Source organism: Anolis carolinensis, chromosome 6 (assembly GCF_035594765.1).
Source record: "Anolis carolinensis isolate JA03-04 chromosome 6, rAnoCar3.1.pri, whole genome shotgun sequence".
In the NCBI taxonomy this organism is placed as follows: Eukaryota; Metazoa; Chordata; class Lepidosauria; order Squamata; family Dactyloidae; genus Anolis; species Anolis carolinensis.
Genome location: NC_085846.1, coordinates 104,426,370 through 104,445,927, shown reverse-complemented (window position 1 = coordinate 104,445,927; position 19,558 = coordinate 104,426,370). Strand labels below are relative to the sequence as shown.

At 38.2% G+C, this 19,558-nt stretch overlaps 1 long non-coding RNA gene across 1 annotated transcript in view; it reads right to left on the bottom strand.

Annotated features, from left to right (window-relative positions):
* Positions 1 to 2,326: 2,326 nt before the first annotated feature.
* Positions 2,327 to 19,558, bottom strand: part of LOC134300028 (uncharacterized) — a 31,560-nt gene continuing 14,328 nt past the window's right edge. Inside the window, exons 3-5 of the long non-coding RNA XR_010007290.1 lie at positions 6,735 to 6,870; positions 3,474 to 3,532; positions 2,327 to 2,493 (exon numbers count right to left, since the gene is read on the bottom strand). This is a non-coding gene — a long non-coding RNA (uncharacterized LOC134300028). The remainder of the gene's footprint in view (positions 2,494 to 3,473; positions 3,533 to 6,734; positions 6,871 to 19,558) is intronic.

The window sequence follows — 19,558 nt, the reverse complement described above, 5'->3', positions numbered from 1 at the left end:
TGGCCTGATCCATCATGGCTCCTCTTACATTCTAAACACTAGTGGTGTGCATTTGTATGGAATTGTTGTTTGTTTTGATTAGTTTCATTCATTTTGTATCAATTTTGTATTTATCCCCATTTCCAAAAATGGGGCGCCTATACGAATAGAATTTTCATCTTGCTTACGAAAAAAATGAAAGTTTTCAGACCATTGGCGGCAATGGGAGGGCCTCTGAGGCTCATCCCCCTCCACTCAGTGTTTGAGATACAGGGATGAAAATTGCCACACACTGAGGGCATTTCGACCCCTTTTAGCCCACCAACTTTTAAAACGTTTGAGTCTTCTCCAGAGTAATATTGTTATTAATAATATTATTATTAACACCCATTGGCACACATCAGCTTAGGGTCCCATAGTAACCATTGTTATTAATAGTAATATTAGCTCCCATTGGCACACATCAGCTCTCATGGGGAAGCAGACCTCTCTCAGACTCAGCTTGGGGTCCCAGAGTAACCACTGTTATTAATATTAATATTATTATTAACACCCATTGGTATATATCAGCTGTCATGGGGAAGCAGACCTCTCTCAGACCCATCTTAGCTTCCCAGAGTAACTATTGTTGTTAATATTAATATTATTATTAACACCTATTGAAACACATCAGCTGTAATGGGAAAGCAGCCCTCTGTCAGTACCTGCTTATTGTTACGTGGCGTGAAACGAAAGGAAAACTAAAGCAAGCACATCACCATGCAGCTTTCTCTTTCGTGTCACCTTTTGTTTCGTCCAAAAATGGCATCTTTCGTTTCATGCATCCAGATGGACGATACTAAAAGAATAGACGAATTAAACAGATGAAACAAATATTGCGCACATCTCTACTAAACACCATCTTCTCCATGCTATAAACAGTTGCATCTATTCAATTTGGCTACTGTAAATTAGTGTGTCTGCTGGTCCATTTTTAGATATTTCAAATTATACTCATTTCTTCATCTCTGGGATGGAAAGAATTTGAGATTCAAATGTGGGAGAAAGTATAACACACCAATTTTCCCATTCCTAGAATACATGTTAGGCATTTTTCAGAAACAAATTCATAAATTACAATCTACAGGAATCAATCGTAGTTATCTGATAACTAATTGCATAATATGTGTGCCCCAGCTTACATACATTTAGAATTTACATTACTTTTATTGCAGTCGTTGCCAATTTCACCATCCAGAACAAAGTTTTCTCTCTTTTGTGTCAGATGATCACGTGCATTGTGCATGAATTTGATCAGAATATCTCTTCATCATTAATACATTTGATCCGGATAACTCTTCATCATTAAGACAGAATGGTCTTTCCTGTAAATATTCTTGTAATTTTTTGAAAAGTTCAAATGTTAATAAAGTCCTGATAATGCTGGTTGGTGTTAGCAGTCTATAAAGGGTATTACACTGTTGAATTAATGCAGTTTTACTCCACTTTGACTGCCATGGCTCGATGCTATAGAATCAAGGGATTTGTAGTTTTAGCCTTTTCTGCCAAAGAATACTGGTACTTCACCGAACTACAAATCCCAGGATTCTATCATGTCATGACAGTTAAAATGACGTCAAAGTGCATTAATTCTATAGTGTAGATGCACTCCAAAACAACATAGACTCATTTGTACTTGTTTCAAATGTTGCGTAGATTGCGTAGACAAATGCTACCATCTTGAAACAGGCCCAAAGATATCAATGAGGTTGTCTAACCACCTCATCACATGGAAATCCACGATCTGGGCAATAATAGGGGAATTCTCAATTGCTCATGGCAAATGCATCGGAGGTGTGGGAACCTGGCACCCTGAATCATTCCTATCTTAGCCCATGGGGGAAGTGTCGCCACCTGACTTCTCCCCATTGTTTCCTATGCAACACAAGAAGCCTCTTGTATTGCCGGTGCTGCCTTTTACAGAGCCCTGCCAGAAGTAGATCAATGTGTGATGGGATCCAGCAGGCTGTGTGCCTCAAGTGAGGTCAAAGTGTTGTAGGACAGACAATTTTCCCGTCTTATGAGATCATAAATTTAGTCTCAAAAAGAAACAAGACTCTTCATTGACTAAAAAAAAAATCCTAACAGCAGCACCTAATTGTGCCAACAGCAAGATATCTTCCTAATAAGTTTAGACTGACTATAAAATATTTTAGGAGGGTAATTTAAATCATTTCTCAACACTTTCCAGCTGACAAAGAATTATATCACCTATGACACAGACTTGATTTACTTGAGCTGAAATATGCCAGGTTTCTCTCGTGGGAGTACAAATCCAGAAAGCTTAACAAAATGGGAGTCAGAAGAATAATTGTGATAGATGGTTTAATTTTTTTTCTGGCTGCATGTTTAGAATGTGTTGTATTCAGTTAAGCCCAGCTGACCTTTCCATTAGGGAGTGGTTGTGAGAGTGATAGAATGCATTGGTCGCCTCTTCATATAATACTGCCATATTGATTTAGTCAACACCAATACCTAAGAAAGAAAAGAACACAAACCATTAAGGACCAAAGTATCTGTAAAAGTAAAAAGTTAATGAAAACTTAGTTTTCTAGTCTTTGAATCTGTTGTTTGATAAATGGGCTGTTTCTTGTTTTAATTATTTATTTTAGTTTGCATTTTATTGGTTTTTGTTATTTTAATGAAGTACAGTAGAGTGAGGGCCCTTCCAGACAGGACCTATATCCCATAATTTCATCACAGTTTTTCTGTTTATCCCAGATTATCTAGCAGTGTGGACTCATATAATCCAGTTTAAAGTGGAAGATGTGTGATCATATCCTGGGACATAGGGCCTGTCTCGAAGGGCCCTTACTCTGCTTTTGCAAGGGTTAAGGAAATAGGACTCCTGTCAAATACAAATACAAATAAAAATCATTTTTTTAAAACCTGAGAGAACACATCTCTAGAGATCTCTACGTCTTCCAGCATGACCCTATGGCTAACTTCCAATCAATTGGTTTATCAGGTCCCTAATCAGATGTTTCTGAAAAAATTCCTGAGCACATGCCTCCTTACTTAAATGATCAAGATAAGAAAATTAGATATCCATAATTCAGTGGATTTCATCCAAGCCAGAAGCTTTTATGAACTCATTAGATGGCTGCCAGTGTCTCTCCACTTCATTGGGGGGGGGGGGTGTGGAGAGGGTACTCCATTCCCTGCATCACCTGGATCCAGGTGAGGGCAATCATATAGGGGAACAATGAGCGCAAGGCTTCTCCCCATGGATTCTATGGCAACACGAGAGCCCTCCCGTGTTGCCCTGGCAGTGACATGTGCGGTTCCATCTTCCTTCACTCACAGAGCCTTCATCTGATGAGACCCATCCGGCTCCATGGGTGACCTGGACTAAAATCAGCCCATACCACTGATTTTAACCCTTTGTGATGAGGTAGAAAGTCAATTTCTGTCAAAAATGGGACTAAAAGTGGATAGCTTTCTCAATAACATACTTTTCAGCCTCTTCAGATCTGCAAGCCCACATAACACCTGTTCCATGGGTTTGGTGGGGCTGTAAAGAGAGAGATTGAATAAAAATGTGTATGCACAAATGTTCTACTCATCCAGACCACAACTACTTATCCATATACAGCACAATCCCGAACCTTATTTCGATGTAAATCTAACTATCTTCTTTGGGTTGTAACTAGATTGAATAAGATTTAAATTTAAAATAGTGGGACTTCAAATAAACATTATGTATTTATTCACTAGATTTCATTGGATCTAATGTCAGCAAGGGTTATGCATCTCTTTTTGGCTAAGACTGTAATATGGGAATTAAACCTATACTTCTCAATTAACCTTCATGTTAATTGTTACATCAACACACATGCTGAAAGACGGCACACTATGCAGATTATATGACAATGTTAGAAAATATATTGGAAAAGTCATTTTTGGCTATGGTTCACAGATCTGCCCTGCCAGAATGGCCAATAGATCAGGGTCCTATTAACATTACGCCAGGCTGTAGCATAGGCTGGTGAGCAGCCAGCTGCAACAAATCACTCTGACCAAGAGGTCATGAGTTCGAGGCCAGCTCGGAGCCTGTGTTTGTCTCTGTCTGTGTTCTATGTTAAGTCATTGAATGTTTGCCTTATATGTGTGCAATGTGATCCGCCCTGAGTCCCCTTCGGGGTGAGAAGAGCAGAATATAAATACTGTAAATAAATAAATAAATAAATAAATAAACAAACATGTTCTGGTGTTCAGTAAGTTGCTGTCTCTAATTTTGGAGAAATGTGCATTTAAATGGACATATGAAGAGAAGAAGTCTACAAGAATTGAAGAACTCCTAGTTTGCATACTTTACTGCCAAAGAGAAATAGTAGTTGGAAATCTGGCCATACAGCCTGGAAAACACACAACAACCCAGTTGGAGATCTCCTCTTTGTTGTTATCATTGGTGCCACTGAAACTTTGTGAACCAAGAGTTTCCACCAAGAGGAAACCATTGCTGCCTTTTTGCCTCCCAGTCTGTGCTTGGCCTCGTCTGCTAAGGTAAAGTGGGTTGGTCTGGGGCACGTTTCCACTGGACAGTCATTCAAAGGAATTCTCAGGCAGGAAGTGTAAGGGGGAACAGGGTTGATATGCACCCTCCCTACTTCTACCTGCCCACTCTTTGTGCATTCATATTGTCCCAGTTTCTCATCATCATCACCATATGCCTCCTCCTCCTCCTTTCCTCCTTTTCCATTCATGTCATTGATCCTGCCATTCTCTCTACCAATGATAAATCAGTTTGAAGAAGGGTGAGCAGAATGGCAACTTGGTTTGCAAACCCCTGAATACTTTGGATCAAAGAGACTCAACCTGTATTCCATAGTACACAAAATGTGAATCACATGCTTTCTCAAAGTTCCACAACAGTTCCCTTCCCTTCTCTATATTTGTCCAATTTTGTCTGCATTAATGGCAATGTGGAAATGTTTGATTTGCCTGAGAGATCACTGAAAGCAAAGACTAAATCCAATTTTACCCACAACTGTAACAGAGCCATTAGAATCAATAGAATTTATCTAAGTGGTAACTTAACAAGCTTTATTCATTTCAGTTGGTCCAGTTGGGAATAAAATTGGATTTAGCCCAAAGTTTAAAGCAAGAGTTCTTATTCTTTGGAGCAATTTTAAAGCCTGATGAAAATATCTTTTAGGGAGGTTTTTCCTGTACATCCTTGGGTCTATTTATTGACTTACTGGCTGATTTTCAAAAAGTGTATATTCCAAGCTTTTGGCTCAGAAAAGGGAACTTGGAGCAGTTTGTGTTGTCACCAGAGGTTGCCTGAAGCAAAAGTCTAAATGAATTAGGAGAGTCTCTCTCAGATGAATTATCAGAGAAAAGAAAAATAGTCCCAGGAAGACTTATGTTTTCGTTTTAAAATAATAATTGAAATTTTTTACATTTATATTAACAATATTCAATATAAAGCGAATACAAAATAATGTGCATTTTACAAACGCTTTGACTTATGTTTTCAAAGAATGGTGTCATGCAATCTCTCAAGGAGCCCTGCCACCACAAACTAAGCTACAGTGTGACTTTTAAAATTTAAAGCTCTACAAAAGGTTTTCAAAATCCTGTACCATAATCATGGCCATAGGAATGGTGGTGGGAAGAGATCCATTTTACTGAAGCTCTCAAGGGGAAGAAGAAATACTTGAACTATTTACTGGAGATAAGGCAATGTTAGCAATGGCACTAACTAAGCTTCATTCTTCTTTTGATCCCATACAGTCACAATGTGTGTATGCATATACATATTAAAAGTGGAAGCAACAACTATTACATTGGTTCTCAGCCTGTGGGTCCCCAGATGTTCTGGCCTTCAACTCCCAGAAATCCTAACAGCTGGTAAACTGGCTGAAATTTCTGGGAGTTATAGGCCAAAACACCTGGGGACCCACAGGTTGAGAATCACTGAGCTATTATAAGGTTGGTAATGTGGTTACCACTTTCCGTCTCCCACACAACTTTGTATATTGTTCACTGCTCTCTGTGAATGGCTAAATCAATAAGATTGGACCTTTGTTTCTTGAAATGTCCTATGCGTACATGAACCAAGGTCTTACAAAGAAACTGTCCAGTGTATCAAAACCACTTTCCATTCTTCATCTAAACTACAGTAGAGTCTCATTATCCAACACTCACTTATCCAATGTTCTGGATTATCCAACGCATTTTTATAGTCAATGTTTTCAATACATCGTGATATTTTGGTGCTAAATTCATAAATGCAGTAATTACTACTTAGCATTACTGCATATTGAACTACTTTTTCTGTCAAATTTGTTGTATAACATGATGTTTTGGTGCTTACTTTGTAAAATCATAACCTAATTTGATGTTTAATAGGCTTTTCCTTAATCCCTCCTTATTATCCAACATATTCGCTTATCCAACGTTCTGCTGGCCCGTTTATGTTGGATAAATGAGACTCTACTGTATTGCAGTTTATGTTCAGCTGAGGTAGACTCAAATGACAAAATATTAAGACAGCACTTAATTATCAGTACCAGTCTTCATTCCAGAAATCCTTCAAAATGTTAGTTGGTCTTCTTTTTTGCCTCAACCTTGGATGTGTTTCCATTAGATCACTGTTAATGTTTCAGATTCCATATTGGAATCTGAATTTTGAAGTCAGATCACACACTGCCATGTCTTGACTCAAGAATACACTTTTTATAGCATTCTTTGAATGGAGAATGCTTCACCTGATTGTTTTCTGCAACTGTTGCATTCATTCCAATGGGGCGTGCACTTTCCATTAGACTGAGCCCGTAATGCAGAATTCCTTATGACAGAAGGTTTTTTGCTTGGAGCTAACACAGGTCATAGTATGCAGCGTCACTGAAACACAGCAAGAGTCGTTTACTTTACCTAAGTAGCCAAGGTAAATAATAGAATTAGCCAAAAGTCACAAACATAGCTCAGACTAGACTATTTGGATTTGTCAAATCACACTGCATGCCTTTTACTTAATGGTTGCATATACCATGTGCCTTTCAGAATAAAACTAATGAAAGCCCTTCCTACCTGTAGTGATTAAAGATTCCAGATTGTCCTGAACAAGAGTAGAATTATTGACTATACTGAGGAGAAGGACTCGTGATTTAAAGACCCACCACATTTTTTGAAACATTTATACGGTGGAAAATGTGTCTTAGGATCGATGAAAAACAGTATTTTTGGTTTAGCTTAGTCTGTAATATCAGTATTGTCCCAAATTCCATAGCAGCTAAAGTAGAATGATGGCACCATGACTGTATAGTGTGAAAAGCTCCTATGAGAATCTCTAACAGCAATGATTTGGGATACATCTTCTCATAGTTTCAGGATACTGATCACATGAAACAAAATTCAGCAGGGTTGTACAATTGCACCAAATTCACCGGCAAATGAATGGCTGGACAACAACATCTATAGTTTCCATGTAACATTCCAATTTGTTACATGGCTTGAGAGGGAGATCTTTCCACTGAATTATGGGAAAGAAAAGAAAACATGTGGTAAATTCAGTTTGAGCTATGAAGCATTAATCATGCAAATAACAGCATTTTAATTAAACAAATCCCCACAAAAATCTAGTAGCAACACAGCAGTTTCCAGTCAAATCTTTTATAATTACCCATAGCTAACAGCAAGTGACATTTTTGTTCCATTGCTCTCGACACCAGCAGTGAGCCTGAGGTTGGATCAGTTCAGATTTTTCTTTTGCTGCATTTTTCAAGCTCATGATCAACAATGAAACTGTATTAAAGGCTTGTCAAGATTGCAAAGAATTTAAATCCAGCCAGCAGGAAAGTTAGAAAATGGGCCGGCCGACAAGACACTTCCTTCAGTGTTTACTGATTTCTTGTTCTTTTTAATGCCAATAGGTGATTTGTTCAGTATTGTATAATGATTCTCATGATGAGGAAAACCCATGATTTCATCATCCAGTATCATCCTTTAGGATCACATTATAATTCCTTTATTTCTATGTAGGCTATGGGGTGTGGGAGAATGCGTTTCAGGTTTATTTGTTTGTTTGGCAAAAATCCACCCAGATTTGCCAAGGTCTTCAAAGCAGAAATAGAAAAAGCTTGAGAGTTTCAAGAATGATAAAACTTGGGAAGCCACTCTATATATTTTTACATAACTATCTCAAGTATAAGCTGTGGGGAGGTTTTGGGGCCAAATTTGTGATCTTGATATGAATAAGTCAAAGGTCATCCCACAAAGAGCACAATCAGAAAAATCTAGAGGGGATTGGATATTCTTTTAGGTCAGTGGTTCCCAACATTTATTTGACTAAGACCCACTAGAGACTACTTTGACCAGGGACCACTTGACCAGGGACCACTTTTACTAGGGCCCACTTGAACAGGGACCACTTTGACCAGGGACCACTTGACCAGGGACCACTTGCCAACATTAGTACCAAAAGGGTTATGAATCGGTTTTTGGTCAACTTTAGATTTGGTATGGTTATCTGGGGTGCTGATTCAGAAAACTGCATTAAATAGACCAGAACATATGCCATCTCGTAGTTGCCTTCTGCTTGCCCACAGAAAATCATATTTAATAAACTTAGAGCCAATGTGGTCTATTCAATGCAATGGTCAGCTCTGCAGAAAGAAGTAGAAATAACATTAATAAAATAAATAAGAGGAAGAAGGTTCATGGACTGGATTTTCATTCTCATGACCCACTGCTGAGCCACGGCCCACAGGTTGCGAACCACTGTTTTAGGTACTCCTAGGATGGACTAAACTCTCATCTTTCACCACTTTACTAAAAAAAAATTGGAATGGTTTTCTTTTTATATAAAAGTTAAGTTAAAGTACTTACATTGATCCATAGATAATTCAACCCAGGGGTTATTTGGGAGGGGGGTATTTTTTAAATATTTTTTAGACTTATACATGAGTATATCCAGTATCATTAAGAAAAATGAATACAATGAAAAGTTGAAGCCATTCAGAAATGCATCTTCGGAGCATTATTCTATCACTGTTTCATTATGGATGGCTTCAGCATTACATGAAGGACCATGTTCTCCCATACAAATCTATCTATGTTTTAAAAACTTCTGGTGGGTCCCTTCCTTCTTTTTTTACAGGTTATAATCACATTGTGCTTTTGATCAAATGAGCTTAAAGTAACATGCATGGTTCTGCTATAGGAATCTAGATAAATTTTGTTCTCACAAACAAGAATGAAAAATGTTATCATTGTTCACTCTCACTACAAGAAAGTAATTAAAACCTCTGCAGGTGTTGAAACTATTTACAATTTAGAACTTATTCTGTACCAGAAATGCATGTAGTTTTTCTGTAGATGAAACAAAACTTCAATATACAGCATTGTCTTGTTTTTTGCATGGATTGCAAACATTGTATTTTCTGAAGAAGTGATTGTTTTCTGCATGCATGCACACCTCAAGTGGACTTTGCACAAAGTTCACAAAGCCCAAACTGTGGAGATTCTCACTCAAAAATTCTGGGTATGTTGTAATTTCAAAACCATTTTTCAAATATTTCCTATTTTTTTTTCAAAATTTTCCACTGCTATTTTTTTTCTCTTTTTACCTCACAACTTTGTCCTTTATCCCATAGAATAGGTAAGGCTGAGAGTGAGACATTGGTCCAAGATTGCATTTCAAGTACCAAGATTAAGTGGGGACTTGAAGTCAGAACTCCTAAATGCCCTCTAACAGTATAACCCTTAAACCCACCTGCTTCCAAGATGTATACAAATTTGCTAATGTTTTTGGAAGGTAACAATTTGATGTTTAAAATATTTGAAAGTGAAGCAAACAAATGGGGTGAATTTTTGCATTATGAATTACAGGGATCACTAGCAGTGTGGTATAGTGAAGTATTAAAGTAATTTAGATCACAGAGGAGTTGCACGCATGTGCAAAAGCATGGAAGCTGCACCAAGTGAAAAAAGGTTCCCTGGATTCTAATAAGTCTTGTTACATTATATAACTTTATGTATGCCTAGTACTTACATAGTAGAGGTACTAAGAAATCCCTTTATCAAATAGCAAAGATACATAATGGGATACCAGTAAGAGTGTCTGATGTGTATTAGTACCCAATGTGTTGCAGGACCTGTGGCACACCAGCCCTGTTGTTGATCAGACACCGATGCGCATTGGGCTCTTGGCTGGCTCTGCAATGTAGTAGTATAATAGCAGTCATCTTTTAGATACGGACATTGTGCAAATGCACAATTTTATTTCTCAAATATGAAGATGTAAGTTCTCAATGGGATTGTAGCTTTAGTCTCTTCTCTTTATAACAAAATAAGAGTCAAGACATTTCACCCCTGGCTGAAAATTGTAAATGTTCTTTCTCAATATCTAGGGATTTTGTCATGGTCACGATTAGAATGCCAAACATTTACTCAGCTGCTGATCTTCTATTGCCCTTTTATATTTGAATGTTTCCTAGTTGTTGTATATGTATAAAAATCCTGGCAGAATGTTCTCTTTTGGCTGCATAATTAAATGTCAAAAAGAAAAAAACCCACAACCTTTACTGCTCAACATGTAATTCACTCACCATCGCTCGCTGTTTGAAGGAGTCAGTGTTCACAGATAGGATGGATTGAATTCTTAACAGCATCTGGCATGAGCACAGGACTTGGCCCTTTGTATAATAGCATTACAGTTATGGTAGGAATGACAGCTCCACGCAAGGAGATGGATGGGCCTTTCCTATGAACTGAGAGATTCATAGTTGCTGCTTAATGAAACAGTATGCTGTAACCTCTGGCCATGTATGTGCGGGTCTGTTGGTAGTGACAAGCCATATCAGGAGTTTCAGTGCAAATTGTATTTGTCAGGTCTAATGGAGAAAGATGCTGGCCTCTAAGTTACTAGGAAAGCTGAGTATAGTTTCCATTCCAATAATCGGGATCAAAACACTTCTTGGTCGCCTTGGTCAATTTATTTTGTCACTTAATTAAACAAAAAGCACTACCAATCTTCTCACTAGAAAAAGAGCACAGGGAGATATGTTCAGAGCAGAGCAGGCAAGCTGGCTTTGGGGGGGGGGCATCTTAGCTGTTAAGTAGAAATTGAGGTTATTTATATTGCCAGAACCATATTTTTGTGATGATTAATAGCCCCTGTTTTATCGCTGCTACTTAAAATAACTTGAATCCACATCAACAAAATCAAATTTAATAAAGTTGGGGAGGGGAACTAACTATGTCATGGAGCATGCCTCCCACTGCCAGCTTTTATGCAAACCTTTAATTTATCATTGTTATTACTGCTTTCATCTTTCTGCTGCATTAGAAGTGGGCACTGGGCATGGAGCTCAACAGGAGGGAAATGTCTCAAGGAGTTTATGATTTCAAGGCCCCTCAACTGTTGTACTTCAAACAGGAACATGCCCTCCAACTTTCACGGATGAAAACTGGGACATTAGTGGCCAAACAACTTTTGAATTGGTTAAGGTGGCAAAGGTCATTAAAAGAACCTCAGGGTAAGCTGCTGTTTGCGTTTGCCTAAGCCTACTGGGAAGCCCAAGATTGCATCCTCCACTGAGTTATTTGATGACAAATTGTAAGCTAAGGACTAAAGGAAAATGTGGTGGGAGGAGGAGAGAGAAACTAAAACCAGTTGAACCAATAAGGTGGTAAAAGATTAAGCTGGACTGCCCTTGCCAAATCAAGACAGTTGGAGGCTATGAAGTACATAAATCAAGCCACCCAAGGTCAAAAGAGGCAAAGTCTTCTATGCAAAGAAAGAGAGCACACCCCACAACTGATGTTACATAGGACATAAATATGTACCAGAGATGTGACAGTGGTGACACCCTCTTGCCAAACTCTTTCCATGGATGCAGCAAATGTATTGTGAAGTTTGTCCACCATCCACAACTACACTGCATTTGCATCACCCCTGATCTTGACACAATGAAAGGTCTGAACTGGGCCTGTTTTGCATAAGCAATTCTACATGTCAAGATGTTGAGTATGACTAGGGGGCATAGTTTAGAGTTTCTGATCATATGGAAGAACAATGTGCATGTATCTCTAAGTGCTTTTATATAAGGGTGTGTCAAAAAGTTTTACCTCCTGTGTCATAAAAACATTATGAATGAACATGTAACAGCAGAAGTTGCTGCAGATCATAGCCTGAACTATCCTCTACACAAAGACTACCATTTAACATAGTCACCATCAATTTGTACACAGCTGCACCATCGTTTAACACAGGCATTGTTTAACCCAGACCTGGGTTAAATGATGGTGCAGATATGTATAAATTGATTGGAAAAAATCAGAATTTAGCTTTCTGACCCATGATTTTAAAGCTGTTTTAACATCATTCAGGTCATTGAATCTGAAACCATGCAGATTGTCTTTTTGGACCTCTGAAAGACAACCGATGTGATTTCAGATTAAATGACATTAAAACAGCTTTAAAAACATAGGTCATAAAGCAAAACCCTGAATTTTTCCAAAATGATTTTGATGCTTGTGTTAAATGATGGCACAAATGTGTACAAATTGATGGTGACTATGTTGAATGATAGTTTTGTGTAGAGGATAGTTCGGGCTATGATCTGTAGCAACTTCTGCTGTTACATGTTCATTCATAATGTTTTTATGACAAAGGAGGCAAAATGTTTTGACACACCCTTGTATCCCCTTTTAGGAACATTGGCTTTTTATATTGAGTTCCAGGGCCTTTGAAAAGTTCTCATCCTGCTCTTAGAAAAAGCCCATTCACAGTCTGCCCATTACTGGCTCTTCTGTGAGCATGGCTGTGTTCCAAAGTGCTTGTTCTTTATAGATGGGTCCCATACATCTGTATGTGATTTCTGGAACTATGTTCCATAGTACATTCCCACCTGACTGCAAAAATGAAGGTATTCATTGAAAAGGCAGGTGACAGGATAAAACCAGAGATGACTTGCGGTTATATGTGGGAGCAATTAGTATAATAATTTGTTTAAGTCACAGCAGAGGTTCCTGAGATGAAAGCATCACACAACAGAAATAAGAAATAAATAATGACTTTCAGAGAAAGGACAACACAAAGAATCTGGATCAAAGAGTCTGGTGCAGTTTTCTTTGACATGGGAAAATTTATAACATGCAAAATGAGTTACTATTAATCCTGTCTTCCATGAGGTCTCTAGCTGAAACATGCTATGTTTCCATAGATTTAGCAGCTTAGCTGAAAGATTCAGAAAGAAAATAGTTACTTGTTCCAAGCAGTAAGTTCCCAAAGATGCTAGTGATGTCTGAAAAGTTAGATGTGAAAAATTTTCCAAGGAGACATTGGAGGAATAAATGTAATTACTGAAGTCTCAGCTTCAAAAGAGGAAAATAATAAAATAAAATGAACCTTCTCCAAATTTTGTCCTGATTTGACATATGTGAAGAAACATTGAAGAGCACAATCCACGAACTACTGCTATTCGGCCATTAGGAGGATTTAAAAAGTTATTTTGAGTCCAACAGCCCACCCTTCTTAATCACTATGGTGGATTATTGTAATATTTTGTTGAACTGAGTCCCAGATTTTGTTAATTGAAAACCTGAATTTATAGAAAATGCCACTCCTAAAAAATTGCAGTGATTAAAGCTGGGGAACATATTAATCCACTTCTTAAAGGCTTACCTAAGTGAGCAGGGAGATTTCAAAATGTCAGTTCTATTAAACTGCAAAGACCATCTACTGTATGCTGCATTCTTTTATCAGCAACCTCCTTGGTTTAGACCTGTTCTGGAGGATTTGCTTGTATGGTTATGTAACTCTTACACATGAAAGAATCCTATTCACTTCTGAGTAAAACAACATGCCAACACCAAGATGTATCAATAAGGAGGTCCTTTGAAGTAAGCAAAGTAACCAAGTTTGCCATAGATGAAACACTATTATAGTTAGGCTGATGAAACACTATTACAATGGCAGGTGGTCATCTTAGAGAAAGTTTGAAAAAGACTGGCAACAGAAGTAAGATGGTCCAGAATCATCTGGAAATCTCACACAATGAGTATCCAACCTGAGAGTGAGACAAAAGATGGAGCCGAATCTTCTCAGAACATAGAAACATTAGCTCCTTGAACTGCAGCATCACTCACCCAACCAGTTTCATCCCAGCTCAACCTTCTCCAATCACATCTTACCAAAAGAGAACAGATTTGTGTATCACACACTAAGCTAGATTCTAAAAGAAGTATTCAACTCTGAGAACCACCTATAGATATGTATAAAATTCACCATTTGGTCAAGATGGACCATTTCAGCACTGATAGACAACCTTTTAGGGATTCATCCACAGTAGTAAAAGTTCTTACCTCCAGCATATGATATGCCATTGCTGGTTTCCTTGCATCATTTTCAGCAGCACGACTATTGCTATTGTTATTTGCAATCAGGTCAATTTCAATTTATGGTGATCCTATGATTAAGTGACCTCCAGGATTGGATTTTGCGGGACTGGGTATTTCACAAATGTCAGCTTCAAGAAAATGTGTTTTTCAACACAAGCGCCCTTATTCATATCTTATGAACTCTCCCCTTTTTCTTTGTTTTATTTTTCCTTTTCTGATTTTCATTTGTCCTTTTTATTCTAGCTCTGAAAATCATTTATTTAAAAAAGATATAACATGTTACACTTTCCCGTTTTGTAAAATATGGCGAACCACTCCAGTATTGGGGGAGGGGGGGGAATCAATGTCTCATGATGAGAAGAAAAGCAGGCATTGTCCCATTTATCCTCCAGCAATGTTCATCCTTATTATGAACATCTTCCAAATGGTAAGTGGCATTCATAGTGAAGCATGCTTAGATTTTGTCTCACATTTTAACCTGAACATCAACTAGTTTCGCTAATGCTTTATTGCTGCCACCCCCAGCACATCCAAAAAATACTCCAGGACTTGTTTCTTAAGCAATTGCTTCCTGATGCAGAATGTTCTGATTTAATTTGGAGTGGCATCTTTTCTTTTAGTGCCAGCAACAATTTAAAATTAAAGGGAGTGTGTGCAGAGAGCGGGAGGATAAAGTATTGTTGTGATTAATTGAAAATTACAGAAGAAGAAGAAGAAACATGCTTTACAATGGAATCTGTGCCTCTTGGAAGAAAGTTTGCATTGTCAGTGGTTGCGAATTTCTCTTGAAGACAAAATGAACAGAGATGGTTACAAATGTCTCTTTTGAAGAGGTCAAGAATTCCTCTAATTATGGAAATGTGCTATTAAGATTGGGGGGAGGTAGGAAAAATCAGATGTAGAACAACTCGCCTTGGTATATTTTCACAAACAGGAAACTATAAAGAAATGTTGTATACATACTTCCATTTTTACTTCTCTCATATGTACATAGACCTTGTTGTAAATGCTCTCCTTTTCATTTTTTGTAGCCATTTTCTGTTTTCTTCTGGAATTGTTGCCTTATTTCTGCTTACCTAGATGGACAAGAACTTGAGAAAAATTCTTATAGCCATGTTGGCGTTGTAACTCAAAATGTGATTTATACTGCACATAATCTGAATTAGTATGTGAAAGTTTCCTATGTTTCTTTCACATTCCTATGAAGAGAAAGGAAAGAAGTGGGAAAGGTGTATGAGGGAAAGAAAGGGAAGAAGGGGTCCTTCCACACAGTCATATAACCAAGAATTTAAAGGTAGATAATCCACAGTATCTGCTTTGAACTGGATTATCTGAGTCCACACCACCATGTCATCCAGTTCAATGTGGATTTTATACAGCTGAGCATTGTCATAGACACTAGAGGTGTGCAATTCACCCAAAAGGCATGCTGTTTCAGGTTCCATTATTGGCTGGCCCCTCATTCTGTTTACCGGGAAGCTACTTGAAAGGAGAGGGGTGTTTCTGTTTTCATTTGGCAGAGATTCAGCCCATTGGCTGCAATGGGAAACTTTAAAGGCTCAGTCCTCAGCCATTTTACGGCCTATCTGCATGAAAAATACATCAGTTTTAGACCCTATTTACAACTGCTGGCCTGCAAAGTTTCAAAATAATTCACCAATATACTGATTTTTTAGAATTATTTTAAGTTTTAACCATAACATTTTTTAAAATAACACAAACCGCAAGAGAGGGTTCTGGGAATTGTAGTTGCCGGTTGTGTCCATTCTCAGCCAATCAGGGCATGGATACCACCAGGCTTTTTATTGGCTGAGAAACAGAGAGAAAAAAACTTCAACTCCCATCATGCTCTGAGAGGAACTTTCAATGGCCACCCTATGCAAGTGTTGCTGGGAAAGCGAGTTCCCAGGGTCCTCTATGGAGGAGGAGGGAATTTTCCAGAAAAAATGGACAGAGGGTACTTCTGCCAGGGAGAGAAAAAAGATGTGGCAAATCCCTGCCTCAGGTATATTGTGGACTTAGCTCTTTCCTCTCCACAACCAAAAAAAAAAATCGGGCTCTTTGAATCCATTTTGCTGGGCTTTTCATCTCCCTCCTTTCCATTCTGTTTCTGTATATTATATAAAACGGCCCACCGAAAAGTAATTTTTTTTTGTTAAATGCAGTTTCGGCCCAAGCCTAATGGAGACATTGTGAAGTAGGCCTTTTCAGAGCCTTGACACAGCTGGAGAAGGGAGAAAGCAGGCAGGCTTGGCTGATCCAATACCCAAGCAACACTGGGTATACAGTATTACTATAACTATATAACTAATATAAAATATAAATTAAACAGGAAACAGACAATTTGAGATAATCAAGGGGAAAGGAGGAGAATCCCATCCTTGATTTCACTCTACTGCTGATATGCTAGCACAGAAGTGGAAGAGGCCCATCACATCGAGGTAAACAATGGTAATATTGTGGCATTGGGAGCTATTGGTGGGTTTTACCCATCAATAGTAAGAGGCAAGACAAACACAGGGAGGAAGCAGATCAGCAGCAGAATACATACAGTGTTGTACAATAGGGATCTTTGGTAACTGTCCAGCTGCAATGCCAATTTGCATGCTTTATGCAATAAAGTCTCATATTTGAGGGCATTTTATGGATGGATTTTTCCTGAAATTTAAAAGAGATGGAAGTTTGGAAGTCCAGGTGGACTTGGATAATTAAGGCTATGTGCATTCCACAGGTGATATTCCCCCCTCTCCATATGGATAGATGATTCAACTAGCCAAACTGAGTTGTCTTTTAATCAATTCCTGACCCCGTCAGTCTCAATGAGTATATCATCAGCCAACTATTTATTTAAAACTGCTAAGAAATCTTCCACATTTCAGAGTCCAGCCATACTTTTAGACCAGCTGTTGTTACTTATAAAGTTTTTTGGTGGGCCGCAGGGAGATTTGATTTATATAGGGAACAAGTATATTTTGATAGCAGGAAGAACTGGAAAATATTTTAAGCTCTCAGATTCCCAGTGTGGTGTCTCTCAAAAGGACTGACACATGCAAAGTTCCTTCCAATCCTAATCTCTTAAACACCCCCCAGTTTCAAAAGGAAACCCTCAGCCCTGTTCAACATTGCCAGGGAGAAATGGAATTCAGAATCATATGCTTGCAAAAGTCTCCACTTAATGATTACACCATGTGTCAAAACAGCAATCAGGCTATTTTGATTTCACATTTTTCTGACACTCTGAGGAATTTCTCTTTTACATCGGTGAAAGCTATTGTATGGCGAGGTTCTCATAGGTTGGAAAATCATAAGACTGGAAAATGTACCTAAAAATAGGAGTGGGTAAAGTTTTCTAATTCCTTTATTTGGATGGGAAACTAGCAAAATGTGCACATTTTCTCATAAACAGGAACAAAAAGTTGAAAATTTTAGAACTTCTTAATATGCTGGAAAGTGAAACTGCAAAACCCAAATGTTGAATGCTGATCATCTACATTTTAATCCTTGTGTATTCAACCATGTTTATCATGCTGAATTAGGGTTGTAGCCTCATTTTATTTAAACACTCTCCTCCACTTTGAGAGCTACTTGGCTGGCAGGCACAACATAGTCCTCTTCACCAGCATGGTGAATACATTAATGACTAAAACACACTTTTCTACAGAGCACCATTTTTATATTAACACCTAGCTCACACCAACATTTTTTACTTCCTAGCCAGAAGCCATATGATCTCATAAACTTAAGAATTCAAAGTCTAAAAAAAATGACTCCTTGATAAAGACAATTATTTTCTTTACCCCAGAAATTATGTCCCTGTCCTGACAGTCCCTGGTGTAGTTTCATGACAATTAGTTCCTCAACAATTAATGTGTTTCTTCAGAACACATGGGAGAGAATTCTGTTAGGAACATATAAGTCTAAAACTGTCCCTTATGGAAGTGGGTGTCCTTTTTCAGTTAGCAAAGTTGTCCCACTGTATTATTTACTTTATTTATGTATTGTCTTTATACAGAGACAAAGGTGGTCTCCATAGATTCTGCATCCATGGATTCAACCACACACAGCTTGAAACAATCCCAAAAGTAGTCAATTTTGCCATTTTATATAAGGCAGTGGTTCTCAACCTGTGGCTCCCCAGTTGCTTTGGCCTTCAACTCCCAGAAATCCAAAAGCTGGTAAATTGGCTGGGAGTTGTAGGCCAAAACACCTGGGACTCACAGGTTGAGAACCACTGATCTAAAGGATACCATTTTACTATGGCTTCATTTACACTACAGAATTAATGCAGTCTGACACCACTTAACCTGCTCAATGCTATGTAATTCTGAGAATTGTAGTTTGGTGAGGCACCAGCACTCTTTGGCAGAGAAGGCTAAAGACCTTGTAAAACTACAAGTTCCATGATTCCATAGCATTGACCCTTGCCATTTAAAGTGATATCAAACAGCAGTAATTCTACAGTTTGGACCCTTAGCCATTGTATATAATGCAGCCTGAGTATCTACATATTTTGTTATCTGTGGAGATGTCCTGGAACTGAACCCCAGCAGATAGTGGAAGAATGGTGAAGGAAGGCTAATGAAACACAAGCTTTTGGTGTTGCATGGTAGGATTATGTCTGCAATAAAGAATGTAATAAAGCTTGACCTGGAAGAAAGTGAGATTCGAACCTAGTTCATACTCTGCCAGTGTGTGTCTGCATCCAAAAGGCAAGGAAAAAAACAGTCATCTCAAGATCCCTTACTGAGCAATGTATGTGGAGAACAACAGAACAGAGAAAAAGGAGAAAGCCAAAACTCTTCCTCATCTACTCCACACAACATAGTAAAAAAAAAAAAGGTTCTGTAAGCCTGGCCTCCAAAATGGAAACCATAAGAAAAATGGAAGGAAAAAGTCATATCAGGTTGCATTTTTGAAGAAGCCTGCAAGTGGTCTCTAGAAGGTGCAATTTTTTTGGGTTGTTGTATGTTTTCCAGGCTGTATGGCCATGTTCCAGAAGTATTCTCTCCTGACTTTTCGCCCACATCTATGGCAGACATCCTCAGAGGTTGTGAGGTATGTGTAATTTTTTGTTTTGTTTAGAGATTCAAGGGATGTGTGACATGGTTGTTTCATTTAATAGGCATACATGATTAATATTGGACTACTTTTGGTGATCCCCCATCCATGTTAATTCTGCCTCTGGTAC